This window comes from Saccopteryx bilineata, chromosome 12, assembly GCF_036850765.1.
Source record: "Saccopteryx bilineata isolate mSacBil1 chromosome 12, mSacBil1_pri_phased_curated, whole genome shotgun sequence".
Lineage (NCBI taxonomy): Eukaryota > Metazoa > Chordata > Mammalia > Chiroptera > Emballonuridae > Saccopteryx > Saccopteryx bilineata.
In genome coordinates, this window is record NC_089501.1 from 54,968,654 (window position 1) to 54,980,250 (window position 11,597).

At 57.2% G+C, this 11,597-nt stretch overlaps 1 long non-coding RNA gene across 1 annotated transcript; it reads right to left on the reverse strand.

The window, feature by feature from the left end:
• Window positions 1-554: 554 nt before the first annotated feature.
• Window positions 555-3,083, reverse strand: LOC136316253 (uncharacterized). The gene is made up of 3 exons (XR_010727678.1): window positions 2,365-3,083; window positions 2,087-2,169; window positions 555-1,110 (listed from the first exon to the last, which is right to left on the reverse strand). It is a non-coding gene; the product is annotated as an uncharacterized lncRNA (long non-coding RNA).
• Between the last annotated feature and the right edge of the window lie 8,514 nt (window positions 3,084-11,597).

Sequence of the window (11,597 nt, forward strand, 5' to 3'; positions counted from 1 at the left end):
TTAGGAGTGAGTGAAACAGGCCATGCCAGTTTCCCAGGGCCACCGTCACCACGGACATAGCCCGAGGGGTGGACAACAACAGAAACCAGTTCTCTTCCGGTCCTGGAGGCCGCGCATCTGAAGTCCGGGCGTTGACAGGGCCGCGGTCTCGGCAAGGCTTGCACAGGAGGGTCTTTCCTTGGCTCTTCCAGCTCCTGGAGGCGCCGGGCACCCCTTGGCTTGTGGCCACCTCCCTCCCTTCTATGTGCAAGGTTCTGTGCGTCTCTGGGTCCCCCTCCTCTTATAAGGGTCCTAGTCTCGATGGATTAGGGCCACTCTAATGACCCCCGCAACAACCCTGTCTCCAAACAAGGTCACACTCACAGGTGCTGGCGGTTACGATTGCAACACATCTTCCTGGGGGACATAACTGAGCCCCCAACACAGGCGAAGTCTGTGGTTGGCCTCCTTCCCGATGATCCCCTTCAGCCCGCCCTTCCCCTGCCCCCCTGGTTCCCCTTCCTGCCCCTCCCCTCCGTCTCCTGCTCCCCGCCCCCTCCAGAACCCACCCCGGCAGGAGATAGGGGGCAGATTAGCTCATGCTGAGGTGGGACTCAAAGTGCAGCTCTAAGAGCATGATGCACACAGTGATGGAGCGGGGTGAGTCCATGAAGGAGGACCGAGGGGGGCGGCTCAGGAGGCCCCGAGGTCATTCCAGGAGGCACGGGATTGGCTTGCTGTCCGCGAAGCCAGTGCTTGTGCTGGAACCCAGACCTCCTGACCCAGGTCTGGGTGCCTTTGCCTCTCCCAACGGTCCTCAGCACGGGCCGGCCAGCGCTCGCCACCTGACTGTGGGATGGACCATCAGGAAGTGCCCCGGCTCCTGAGGACCACGAGGGGTGCTGTGAAGACGCAGGGGGGTCCAGACCAGGCCGGTCAGCATCCCCACTTTAACGGAGGAACCATGTCGGGGGACACTGCGCCCACGAGCCTGGGTCAGGATGAGGAATATAAGCAACACAGGTGCTCGGGCCTCTTCCCGGCACCCACGGCTGACTCCACCAATCAGGTAGGTAGAGGTGGCTGGTTCCTGTCCACACGGAGGTGTCCTTGAAATCCCCCCAACAGCTCCTGCAATGAGAATGAGTTGATACAGAATGAAATGTATCAGTCATCCCCTGTGCAGTGACCCTGGGAGGGACAAACACCCCTCACGTCTGAACTGAGCTGCCTTTGACACTGTGGCCAATCTGCCCAGCAGATCCGCCTTCCTCCTTGGCTCCTGGCCGGTGGGACAGGACTGAAGAGAAGGGCGAAGACCCTGATTAAAAGTCCAGGGGCCACACTCCTTTAGGGAGTAGGGACCACTTTCTTGCGCCTGCCTATATTGGACACTGCAGCCTGGCCCAGGGCTCGGCCAGCCTGGAAATCGCATTGTTCTTTGACCTCTGCCCCCTGCTCAAGGTTAAAAATGAAATCCTGCTGGTCCTAGCTGTTGGCTTGAAAGGCTGGTGGTTAGAAGAGAACCTGGGATCGCTCACAAGCACGCTATTTGGAAAGTATTTATAGCTGGAGGATGTAGTATCTGAGATATTTTGGAATCAGCTATCTCTTCTAAAATTACACGTATATCCTATTTTGTTTTATTTTAATTTTTAAATATGCTGCATCAAAATTCAAATTCAAACTAGATAGAGCAGTTACTCAGCGAAGAAGTAAGTTTGGGTGCCTCCCCCGGCGGTGTTCTTTCTAAAGAGAGGCATCCTGTATCCTTTTGGTACATTCTTCTCACACATCTTCAAAGACTCATTCTTCCTAACAACCTGTTTGGACATAAGCTGCATGGTGTACAGGACGTCTGTCTGTATGTGAGGCGATAAATTGAAATACTCCAGTTTGCTGCATAAAAGTTCTTTTTCACCCACCACTTTTAAGACATAGAAAGAAATGTCAGATACCTAAAAATAAATCTGTACCTTGGTGTTCAGCTCTCTGAGCAGTCCACTGAACCTGCCACCAACCCCTGCCCCAGGGGACATGCCTCCTGGTGACACACTCCGCCTCCCTCTAGGCCCCGCCTCCAGGGCCTAGCTCCAGGCAAACTCACCAACTGCCAGTGTGGACTCAGGGACCCAAACACCGGCTGGGAAATGGGACACCCCCTTCCTGTTCCGACCCCCGACTCGAGCCCTGTGTTTAGAAACAGGAAGGTAGCATGCTCTTCCATGGCTGACTTCTTAGCTCACATGCAGCTGTCGGCTAGGAGCTCACACCCCCATTCCCGATTCCCTTCTGCAGGACATCAGCCACACGCCTTCCCTTACTGCCTTCCCCCCCCTGTAGCGCCCCGAGGCCAGGCCTGGACCCCATAAAGAATGCACTCACCTTGTCTGTACTGGGAGATAACCGGTCAGTTACAACTCCCAAGTCCACTCCCCTCTGTGCCCTGTGCCCGCTGGGTCCTCTGGCAAGCAGAGGCAGGTGTGGGGAGGGCAGGAGACTTGGGGGATCAGGCCTGTGAAGGAGGAAGGTGGGGAGCAGGACCAGACTGTGACGCAGTGTGACCAAGCCTCCCCGCTCCTGCTCCAGGGCATGACAGCCCACGAGAGGACCAGAGCTGGGACAGATGTCTCACACCTCCCGCCTGAGCCCAGTCCCTGTGGCAGGAGCTCAGGAAGCACGGGGCCTGGGCAGATACGCTGAGTCCAGTCTTGAAAGAGCCAGTAACTTCTTAAGGAAAGAGGATGTGATCCTGCTGGTTCACCCCCAAGGCTGCCCCAGCCAAGTGTGTTTTTGGGTGGTTTGTGTGTGTGTGTGTTGTTTTGCTGCTTCATTGAGGTTCTTTCTAAAAAGGAGCCATCTCGTCGGTTCCCTGCCCTTGAGCATTAACGGGGCCACCGGCTTTTCCCAGGCCCCTCTCCCCCCAGGGTCCATTTTTTTTAAGGCGCTGTGTGATATCACTGCGTCACCACCCAGCCAGACACACCTTCTGCCTCGGAAGGACAGCGAGGCTCACACAACCTGGAGAATCAAGGCCTTGCTTGCCTCTGCTGGGACTTTTCTTGCAGAGCCCATGTGGCCGGAAGCACCCTGAGCACCCCCACAATAACGCAGGCACGCGGGGGCCAGGCCCGGTCGGCAAAGTCACGGCCTCCTGGGAGACCAGAGAGGCCTGGCCTCTGCAGACCGCTGGGCCCCCCGAGTCTGCCTGGCAGCTGACCCAGCCGCTCCCCGCCCACCAGGAGCCCCGGTGGCTCCAGCCCAGGCCTCCCCGTGTCCCGGCCCCCAGGAGAGGGAGTCGCGAGGGTGACCCACCAGGAGCCCCGGTGGCTCCAGCCCAGGCCTCCCCGTGTCCCGGCCCCCAGGAGAGGGAGTCGCGAGGGTGACCCACCAGGAGTCCCGGTGGCTCCAGCCCAGGCCTCCCCGTGTCCCGGCCCCCAGGAGAGGGAGTCGCGAGGGTGACCCACCAGGAGTCCCGGTGGCTCCAGCCCAGGCCTCCCCGTGTCCCGGCCCCCAGGAGAGGGAGTCGCGAGGGTGACCCACCAGGAGTCCCGGTGGCTCCAGCCCAGGCCTCCCCGTGTCCCGGCCCCCAGGAGAGGGAGTCGCGAGGGTGACCCACCAGGAGTCCCGGTGGCTCCAGCCCAGGCCTCCCCGTGTCCCGGCCCCCAGGAGAAGGAGTCGCGAGGGTGACCCATCGGCTCTGAGGACTCCTTGGCTGCCCCGTCCGTCCATCCCTGTGTTTTTGGTCTCGGCAACCTGTTAAACACATCACATCAAAACATCTCTAAGAATAAGGGCTGATGTCATGAGGCTGGCCACTGAGGCTCAGAGAACAGGGCAGGAACAAAGAACAACCCCCAGGGGTGCTTTTTACTACTAAAGTCTCTTTTGCTGGGGACACCAAAAAAACAAAACAATGATTAACAAATGGTACCTTTCAACTTCAGAAATACCCTGAAATGCTTCCTTTCCAGTGAAGTTTTATACAACAGGAAACTTTTCCAAAATTTGTTTCCTCTGATTTGAACTCAGCACAAGTGTGTCCCTTCTACCTGGGGCCACACACGGTCCTCCTCTTCCTGGGGCCCCTCTCCTCCCCTCCCCTCCCCCTCCTGCCTCCCCCGCCCTCAGCTGTCAGGCCCCTGCGGGTCTCCAGGTCATCAGAGCTGTTCCTGACTCCTGGGGCGGGCCAGCCTTGCTGTTAACTTCCAAACTGTTCTCACATATGTGATTAGAGCAAGGACACAGGCCTCCAGGGACAGCCCTGGTGGCCTGGGCCCACGGGGGTCTGGGCAACGAGCAGGGTCAACACCCAGGGAGAAGCTTCCAGTGGGCCGGGGCCTGGGAAGCCCAGAGTGCGAGCACCAGGCATGGTTGTGCGTTGTGGACCTTAACACACTAGAAGCTCATGACACGGCCAAGTGGTTAGGAGCTCAAAAGCTTTGTGAGGGATTTTCTCAGAGGACCCGTTAATGCGGTCCTTTAATGGAATACTCCCCAATTGGAGTCCCTCACTGCAGCTATAAATAGGCTGATAAGGACTGGATGGGGAGGCAGTCCGCACGCCCCCCCAACCCTGCCCTCCTGGTCCAGTCCGGTCCTGTCCGGGGGCGCTGTTTGCAAAGGCCTCGGAGGGGGCCGGGCCTGGGGGTGGGGGGAGACAAGGGGCAATTCTAGAAAACGTGCTTCTCAGCATTGAAAACACGCAGGAGCGGCAGGCAGGTCAGGACGTGCTGCGTCCAGAGAGCAGTGTCCCGCGTGCTTCAGCCACGTCCCGCAGCATGCGCTGGGGAGCTGTCCCCAGCACCGCAGTGAATTGGGGAAATTTCCACCCCCGAACACAGCCGTGAGCATGAGCGTGGCCCCGCCCACCCCCAGGCCGCAGGTATTCCCGCAGCACCTGCGCTGTGGCTCCCGGTGGACGTCCCGGCCCGTCCTCCTGCGTAGAGCCCCGCTTCCAGCGGCCCTCCCGAAATATACATGTGGGAGGGAGGTTCCTGGGGATATTTTTGGGAGACAGCTGTTAGTGACTCTAGCGGAGTTAGGGGTGGCACTGGCAGTGGGGGCCGTGCAGGGAATGGGAGCTGGTGGAGGTGGGGAGGCTGGGAGGTTGGGGGGGGCTGGTGGAGGTGCAGGGGGGGCTGGTGGAGGTGCGAGGTGGAGGTTCACAGTGTCCAGGAGAGGCTGCCCTGAGGCTGGGGCAGCGGGGAATGTGTGTGCACACATGTGTGTACATACGTGTATGCTTGTGCATGTGTGTGTGTGCGCGTGCATGCGTGTGTGCATGTATATGCGTGTGAAGAAAAGATTCGGTGCTCATCTGCCGCCAAGATAAAGTTCCAGCCAACCCGATCCCAGGTGGGCAGCTCCAAGATGGAAGTCCAGATTGTCACCCAGGAACGGCGCTTCCGCAGAACTCGGTTACCCAGGCGACAGTCGGTGGCCTGCGGGGAGTGTGAGAGCCACAGGCCTTGTCCCCTGTGCGCAGCACGTGGTAGCAACACCCCCTACCGGGGTCAGTCCGTGGGTCTCCTCGCAGGACCTCATACCCCCCCCCCGTGCGTGCAAAACACTTTTTGCCGTGAGTGGTAGACAGAACAATGCCCTTCCCCCAACCAGCGCTGTCCCCATCCTAATCCCCAAAACCCCAAAACCTGTGAACGTTTGCCTCACCTGGCAAAGGGGTGTTAATGATCTGAGTAAGAACCATGAGATCAGGGGAGCCTGGGTCCCCCAGGTGGGCCTAATCTAATCACCAGGGTCTTTACACAGAGAGGCAAGAGGAAGGAAACACCAAACAGAGTTTGGAGCGCTGGGTTTGCAGGTGGAAGGGAGGCGGGGACCCGCACCTCAAGGCAGGTGGGCGCCTCCGGAAGCTGGCGGAGCCAAAGGAACCGGTCCTCCCCGGAGCTGCAGGAAAGATCGTAGCCCTGCCCACACCTTGAGCTTGGGGCCCGTTTTAGAGCTCTGACCCCCAGAACAGAAGAGAATGAACTCATGTTTACCTAAGCCCCTGCAAGCATGACGATGTGTCACCGCGGCAGGAAGAAAGGAGCACACAGAGTAAGTGTTTACGTCTCACATTCCACGCCTAGAATTCAGGAAGCAGAGGACGTCCCTGCTTCGTGGTCGGCCCGAGGAGAGTCCCCCAGCCAGCCTCCAGACACTCCCCACAATGCTGGGCTCCAGGGTCCCCCAGCCAGCCTCCAGACACTCCCCACAATGCTGGGCTCCAGGGTCCCCCAGCCAGCCTCCAGACACTCCCCACAATGCTGGGCTCCAGGGTCCCCCAGCCAGCCTCCAGACACTCCCCACAATGCTGGGCTCCAGGGTCCCCCAGCCAGCCTCCAGACACTCCCCACAATGCTGGGCTCCAGGGTCCCCCAGCCAGCCTCCAGACACTCCCCACAATGCTGGGCTCCAGGGTCCCCTGGGGTTGGGGTTGGTGAACATGGTCACAGTCGCGGAAGGAGCACGTTGTCTGGAATCAAGATATATGGTGTCACCCACTTTTTCAAATGCTGTGACCATTGAACGGGGTGGCAGGGGCTGAGTCATTTCATGGCCGGTGCCAAGCAAAGCTGTGAGGAGTTTGGCCCAGGGGAAACCCAGCCGGGAGAGGTGGAGGCTCTGCAGGGTTGTATCACGTGGTGGTGGGGTGTTGGGGAGAAGGTCTCCCGCAGTTAGGAATGCATGTCCTCCACATCCTGGTGCTGCACGGCTTCTCTAGCACGTCTAATTAAAGGGCCACTGAGAAACTTTCCGGGCTACACAAAGACACCTTCCTGATTCCTTCCAGAAGCAGGTCTAAGTCAGCCTTCAGGGCTAAGAGTCACAGTGCCTGAGATGCTATGTAACCAGGCCCTGAAGGTTTGTGGTGAAGGAAGGTCAGAGGGACTGGGGGGAAAAAAATAGATAAAAAAGCATAAAGCCACCCTGCCCAAGTGTTGCAAAGAACGGGATCAAAAATGGCATTGCTGGAGGAGAAGAATAGCTCCAATTCTTCATTCTCCACGTGTGGGGTGTTTTGTGCAAGAATTCAGTGGTGTTGTTGAAACCCACAGGTCCCTGGCTGTGGATCCCACGACAATGGATTGTCCTCCCTGGGCCGCCCCACCCCAGGGGCCGAATGTAGCCATAGGCAGCTTCACACACACAGGCCTTTGTGTGCTGCCTCCGGCCCTTGCTCCATTGTTTTCTTCAGCACTGTCTCCCCCGTCTCCAGGCACTGAGCCCTGTGTCCCCAAGGCCGGGCGGCTCCCATTGGCCATCCCTGACCCACCAGCCAGCGTGTCCCGAATTCACTGCCTTAGGTGAGTCCGACTGACCCATCCAGCGGCCATTCCCCACGCTGAGTGTCAGAATCACACGCACCCCTCGGCCTCCTTCGGCCACCAGCTCACGGAGGATCTGTCCCCCTCAGGGCCGGGCCGTTCACACTGCAGACCCTGGACACCCACACCACCAGCTCCAACAGAGAGGAAGACGCGTTAGAGCAGTGGTCCCCAACCTTTCTGGGGCCACAGACCAGCTTAATGTCAGAAAATATTTTCACGGACCGGTCTTTAGGGTGGGACGGATAAATGTATCACGTGACCGAGACAAGCGTCAAGAGTGAGTCTTAGACGGATGTAACAGAGGGAATCTGGTCATTTTTTAAAACTAAAACATCGTTCAGACTTAAATATAAATAAAACGGAAATAATGTAAGTTATTTACTCTTTCTCTGTGGACTGGTACCAAATGGCCCACGGACTGGTACTGGTCCGCGGCCCGGGGGTTGGGGACCACGACGTTATATGATAGGCAAGCTGGATCCTGAGAGTTTACCACACCTGAGTGAAATAAGACGGAAAAGGACAGCCACCATGTGATGTCGCTCCTAGGGGGGCTGTAAAACCAAGGACCCCCAACGAACAGACTCACAGCTATGGAGAACAGGAGGGTGATGACCAAAGAGGCGGGTGTGGGGAGGGACAAAGGGGTCAAATGCAGGGCAATGGACGGACACTGGACGTCATTGGCGGTGAGCCCACCATAGGGTATACAGATGTTGTCTGACACCGCCTGAATGTATATAACAGGTGTCCCCAAACTATGGCTCGCAGGCCACATGCTGCCCCCTAAGGCCATTTATCCGGCCCCCACCGCACTTCCGGAAGAGACACCTCTTTCATTGGTGGTCAGTGAGAGGAGCACTGTATGTGGCAGCCCTCCAACGGTCTGAGGGACAGTGAACTGGCCCCCTGTGTAAAAAGTTTGGGGACCTCTGGTATATAATGTTATTCACCGACATGACCCCAAAAATCTAACTTAATAAAAAAAAAAAGGAAAGAATGCTGGTTTATCTGCTGAAGCCTAAAGTGGACTTCGCCAGTTATCCGTCCAACATCCCTCCTGTCTTCTGTATGTGTCACTTTCCGAAGGTGTCGAGAGCAAAGGGACGCAGATGGTGGCCTGGACCACAGAAGTCTCACTGCTGTGGGGGCCGGACGTCTGAGATGGAGGTGGCAGCGGCGGTGGGTCCTGCTGAGCCAGCGCAGTGAGGGAGGGCCTGCCCGGGGCTGTCCCCCGGCTCCCACTGGTGTCCTGGCCCCCTCGGCAGTCCCAGGTTGTAGCACCGTCACCCGCACCCCGGCCTCCACCCTCACATGGCGTTCTTCCCGCGGGAGGGTGTCCACATGTCCTCTCTTTATGAGGGTGCTGGTTCTATTGGACGAAGGACCCACCCTAATGACCTCATTTGAACGACTTACATCTGTAACTCGTTAACTATTTCCAAATAAGGTCCCATTCTGAGCTATGGAGAAGGGTGAGAGAGATGCAACTCAACCCCGACACTTTGTAACCGACCCAGGGAAAGAATTGTTTCTGTGGTTTGTTCCTAAAGACTATCATTTTCAATAAAAGTGACTCTATCTTACGAATGAATGAATGAATGAATGAACGAACGAACAGATTGAGGTAGCAATGTGTCCAGTTAAAAATGCTTCTCTCCACACTTCCCGTTATCCAGAGACTCAGTTCTGGCAAACGAGATGCGGGTAAAACCAGTCAGATGGGGCCTGTGGAGAAGCCCTCACCCGCCCCCTTCTTCCTCCCTGAGCACGGACGTGACACGTGACACACAAGGTAGGGAAGGCATCTTGCCACGCGAGGGCAAACTGGTGGGGACGGTGTCAGAAGCAGCCAGGGTCCCTGCTGACTTCTTTGAGCTTCTCCGAGCTGTCTTCAGCGCAATCTCTGGCCTGCCTCCTTGGCATGCGGGAAAAGAAACATCTCCTTAGTTGAAGGAGTAGTTCTCGACCAGAAACAATTCCATGCCCCCCGCCTCTGTGTCCTGGGAGACCTCTCGTGCTGCTGTCTGAACACATTTTTGGATGTCAGAGCGAGGGGGGGCCCTACTAGTACTGGAGGGTCAAGGCCAGGGGTGCAGTGCTCAGAGTAGCCCCCCTAAAACCACTGCATCACGCTGCCCCAAATGTCAACAGGGCCAAGGTTGGAGAAGCCCTGGTTAGTCACGGGCACAGACGTTTGCTACATGACTTGAATTGATAGAGGAAGTTCAGCAGAGCCTGAGAGAGCCCAGAACCAGGACTTGGAAGCCACCCAGAGGCCCACTTCATTCCCTCCGGGGTTCCAGAACCTCCCAGCTCCCCTTTCTGTGGCTCTCCACAAGCCTGTACTCGTCTCTTCTCTGTGGGCGGAGGCCCTTGGCCCCTCTAAGGACACAGCCGGACATAGCAGTCCCTTCTCTCCCCAGGTCACCTGTCCCGACTTCCAGATGCTCTAGGGGCTGACTTGTATCTCGGAGTCCAAATTCCTCATTTCTTGAAATAAAAAAAAATATGATCTACACCAAATAAAGAATTTTAATAGGGCCCCAAATCAACTCTGCTCAAGGGAAGCAAGGTGTGTGTCTACACCAGGGGCGCTGGGACCCTCCCTCGGGGGGCAAAGCGGCAGGATCAGTATGACAGGTTTCTAAAACTGAGGTCACTGGGCGGGAAGACGCAATGGGTGTCCCCCGATGGGGAAGGGGGCACATTTTCTCAGGTCTGTACCCTGGCCAGCCCCCAGCCCGGTGACTTGCATAGGGAAAGAGCTCAATGAACAAATACTGTGTGGCTCAGGTGACAGAAATAGCAAGGTACTCCGTGGGTGGGGGCCCATGTCATGACACTATTTGTTGAGGAGCCCCAGGGCCCCGCTGCGTGGTGAGGGAAGAATCTTTGCCACACAAAAAGATTAAAAGTAAGTGCCCTCCACGCACATCTCCCCTCAGTGTGTTCACCCCCCCCCCCCCGTTTTTCCAAGTTTCCAGAATTCTTTAAGGCCTGCAGTGTATCTATGGGGCTTCTTTTCCTATTCACATTTGGACCCGTTGCTTCATTTTGAGGCTCTTTACCTGGAAACGCATCTGGGTATGAATAAACATATATTGAGCATGCTATTTGAAAACAGTTGATACGCTATTTAAAAATAAACGTGTCGCCCTGGCCGGTTGGCTCAGCGGTAGAGCGTCCGCCTGGTGTGCGGGGGACCCGGGTTCGATTCCCGGCCAGGCACACAGGAGAAGCGCCCATCTGCTTCTCCACCCCCCCCTCCTTCCTCTCCTGTCTCTCTCTTCCCCTCCCGCAGCCAAGGCTCCATTGGAGCAGGATGGCCCGGGCGCTGGGGATGGCTCCTTGGCCTCTGCCCCAGGCGCTAGAGTGGCTCTGGTCGTGGCAGAGCGATGCCCCGGAGGGGCAGAGCATCGCCCCCTGGTGGGCAGAGCCTCGCCCCTGGTGGGCGTGCTGGGTGGATCCCAGTCGGGCGCATGCGGGAGTCTGTCTGACTGTCTCTCCCTGTTTCCAGCTTCAGAAAGAAAAAAATAAATAAATAAAAAATAAAAATAAACGGGTCTGGGCCTCACAATCTTTGGACGCTTGTCAAACCCCTCTTCCAGTGAGCCCGCCCCCCCGATGCTGCCCTATTCCCACCTCCTCTCCTGCTTCTGCCCTGTTGCCTTTGGGGGGGGCTTCACCCTTCCCACCCACTACCTGAGGCAGTTCTCACACCACACTGCAAACCGGTCTGCATCCTGTCCAGGTGTCAGGGTCCTGCTGGGCAGCTAACAGCTGACCTGATAAAACTCCATCACACAGAGTGGTTCCTCGGTGGAGAAAAGGGTCTTTTCCCAGTCCCCTGTCCCCCACACCCCTGCCCCCCCACACCCTGGAGTACAGTTTGTGTTTCAACAGGAGACTTTGAAGGGGGTAATCTAATGACTGATTGGTGGCCGGAGGGTCATCCATTGGCTCAGCTGGGAAGATAAGTTTGAGTGAGGGGCTTTTCCCAGGACCTACCGAACCTTCCCAACATCCTCTGCGCTGAGCCCTGGAAGTGGGGGACCAGCCGTGCCCACACACAGTATATCGCCCGCTAACAAAGACTCGTCAGGTGGACACGGCCGTCTGCCATGTGCTGAGTTGGAAAAGGGTGGCACAGGAATTGACCAACGTTCCCTCCCGAGGCCACACACAAATCAGGACTGGGCCTGAGGTCGGACCTGGGTCTGTCTCTTTTTTCTTTTTATGCGAGGCAACCCATGCCCCCTTCGCTGTATCCAATTGGCT